This window comes from Paroedura picta, chromosome 3 (genome assembly GCF_049243985.1).
Source record: "Paroedura picta isolate Pp20150507F chromosome 3, Ppicta_v3.0, whole genome shotgun sequence".
In the NCBI taxonomy this organism is placed as follows: domain Eukaryota; kingdom Metazoa; phylum Chordata; class Lepidosauria; order Squamata; family Gekkonidae; genus Paroedura; species Paroedura picta.
In genome coordinates, this window is record NC_135371.1 from 74402252 (window position 1) to 74405363 (window position 3112).

General features: G+C 51.2%; 1 long non-coding RNA gene across 1 annotated transcript; it reads right to left on the reverse strand.

The window, feature by feature from the left end:
- Nucleotides 1-454: 454 nt before the first annotated feature.
- Nucleotides 455-1356, reverse strand: LOC143831149 (uncharacterized). The gene is made up of 3 exons (XR_013228752.1): nt 933-1356; nt 694-813; nt 455-562 (listed from the first exon to the last, which is right to left on the reverse strand). It is a non-coding gene; the product is annotated as an uncharacterized LOC143831149 (long non-coding RNA).
- Nucleotides 1357-3112: the final 1756 nt, after the last annotated feature.

The following is a 3112-nucleotide window of genomic DNA, read 5'->3' on the forward strand; positions in this document are numbered from 1 at the left end:
CCCACCCCACCCACCCCGTCTCAGAATGCCTCGACCCAAACGAGAAGGAGGACTGTTCTCGGGAAGAGAATAGTTAAACCCGCGGACAAGTTCTCCCCCTCCTAGTTTGGGCCAGTTTGTCTATTTAACGTTATCTGTGTTTGCTGTTGTCTGTTAAATAAAGTTTATATTTTTGACTCTGTCTCTGTGTACCCTCTCTAGTGATTGTGCCTATTCTGGTACCGTTGTGTGGGTTGGAGGTTGGAGGGTGTTTTAAAGGTTAAAGGTGTTTTAGGAGTTTGGGGTGAAAGGTGTGCGAGTGTAAGGAGTCACACTGGAGTCTTTTTCAGGAAATTTGCAACAACATTTTATTTTAATAAACAGTTTAACAGGGATAGAAAAATGGGCAATGTAACTAGGAACCCCCCCAACACCCCCCACCCCAAAACACAAACAGAAAACAAAACTCAGGTCCCACTGCTCCCCTCCCCAGCCCCTTCCATCTCCCTCACTCTCCTGCACAACCGTCCCATGGTCCCCCTGACTTTGCGGCGGAAGAGGTCTTCGTCCTCCTTCTTCTTAACTGTGTGGGGAGGGAGAAAAAGTACACATTAGTGCCAAACATATTTCCCAAACTGGAATTTACATGGATACACTTTTTAGTGGCCTTAGCCACAGTGTGAGAAGAGTTGGGCAGTGGGGAACATAACCTACGTTCTTCCGCCTCCCTCTGCTGCCTTTGCCGCTCCATCTCCCCTTTTAGGTCTGCCACTTCAGCCTCTAAGGAAGTCACCCTGGCCTCCATGGCACGCAGCCTTGCCTCCATAGTTTCTGCTATAGAAATCAAATAAAGAATTTAATCACACTTCAAATGGAAGCATCACGGCAGGCTCCCATATGGCTCCATGGGGGTACACACACATGGGTCTCCCTCAAAGACATAAAACTCTCACCTGCAGCCTGTCCTGAGGTGGAAGGTCCCTCTTCCTCCCCCTCCTCACGCTCAGGTGCTTTTGCCAGCTTGGATGGTGATTGTGTAGCTGGGCAAAGAAAAAGAGAAATCATAAGTGAGAGCAAACAAACCAGAGATGAAACACAGCTGGTGGCCACACCACAATTAGAGTCAAAGCGCATAACCAAAGTGGTTCTACAGTACTGGCGGGCTAAGTGAGAGGGGGTTGACAGCATCTAAATACTTTCTCGAATTTCATTGGGGACAGTAGGGGAAAGAGGCAGCTAGTCATTCCATGCATGTTTAAGGGTAAAACACAACGAGGGCAGCACTCACCCATATGCCTCCTCATTTCCAGGGGGGGCTTCCCAGCCTTCTCCCATATTTTGACCATCTGGTTGTGGAAGACCGTTCTCCCACTTGGCTGCGGGACCTCCCCCCCCCCACACTGTTCTAGACTGTTGAGGAAGTCCAGCTTCACCCTCTTAAATTTTGTCCGGACCTGCTCCCAGGTCCGGACGTAGCCCCTCTCCCTCAGCTTCGATGCCACCACCAGGTAAGCACCCTTGGTGTGGCAGTGGGTGCTGGCCATAAGGCAGCCAACACTTTTCGATTGGAGCACAAGCTCCAGAAGTGCCTCAGCCTCGGCGCGCTGCCAGAAGGAGCCCTTCCGTGGCTTCGGCATCTTCGGAATGACGGTTAGGGAACGAACGTGCGTTGCTCCGATCGACCACCCCTATTTTAAATGTATCAAAGCTGCCCACCAATAAAATTATTCCTTGGAACATAAGTGGATTGATCCTCCGGTTTGACAGGGGTCGCCAATACTTCCTGGCTACCCGCCTCCCCAAACTTTCCCCGTTCAGCGCTTCCGTATTGTGTTTGTCAATTTCAGCGGGGAGTTAGCATTTAGGGCTGTCAAAGTGCTTTTGGACCAGAGAGTCCCCGTTTTTTTGCTGTCAAAGTAGACAAACCGCACAAGACAAGGTTAAACAAAGAACATAAAACTTTATTCAACACCAGAGTAGGAAAAACAATCAAACACGCCTCCTGTTTCTGTAGATGTGGGTGGCTATAGTGTCCCGAACCTTGCACCCCTCCGCATAGATCCTTTTTTTCCTTGCTTCAGGGATGTCTTGTGTGTCCTCAAGGACTACAGGATCAGGTTCATCCACAGGGAAGGGGATGTTATGTCCCTTGTCCTCGCAGATGTTGTGCAAAATGACACACGCGATGATCAGCGGAGTCACATTGTCTATATGCACATGGAGTCGTGACATCAAGCAACGGAACCGGGACTTCAAACGTCCAAAGGCACGCTCCACTACATTCCTTGCCCGGGAGTGACTGAGGTTGTAGTGGCTCTGCACGTCTGTCCTTGGCCGCTTATAGGGAGTCATGAGCCAGCGGCGTAATGGGTAGGCTCCGTCCCCGAGCACCAACACCGGCACACGCACGCCCTCAATGGTGGCGGTGGGGTTTCCTGGAACAAAGACCCCTTCGTCCATGGCTTTCCTGAGGTTAGATTCCCTGAAAACAAGGGCATCATGCCTCCTGCCACTCCACCCCACCTCGGCATCGATAAACCGTCCGGAGAAGTCCACAGTTCCTTGCAGGAGAATAGAACAAAAGTCCTTCCTGTTCCCGTACTCCTTTATGCTTCCCCCGGGGGCACGGATAGGGATGTGGCTTCCATCGACGGCCGCAAAACAATGCGGGAATCCAAGCCTGGCAAACCCGTCCATACTCTGGAATAAGGGAAAGAAAAGAATATAAGCCATGGCATGTCAGCGTGGGGTGCCTCGCGTCTTCGTTGCTGACCTGTCAAACAAGAAAAAAAATTTAAAGGGCAAAGGGGATAGAATGACACTCACCGCTCCAAGCCGGTCTCCGAGGCACACGACTTTGCTGAACAATTCCGCCTCCATGGCGAGGCAGAACTCCTTAAGGAGTAGTGACTCCGAGTCCGAATTGCTGGGCTACTGTCCGGAAGTACTGAGGGGTGGCCAAGTACCACAATGCGGCCGCCACCCTTTTTTCCACTGGCACGGGGCGCCGCATGCCAGTGACTTGCCTCTCCATGCGTCCACGTAGAGCCTCCACGAGTTCAAAAAATGTTCCCCTAGACATTCTAAAGTTTGCAATCCAGTGGTCGTCATCCCAGCGAGCCCACACAAAATT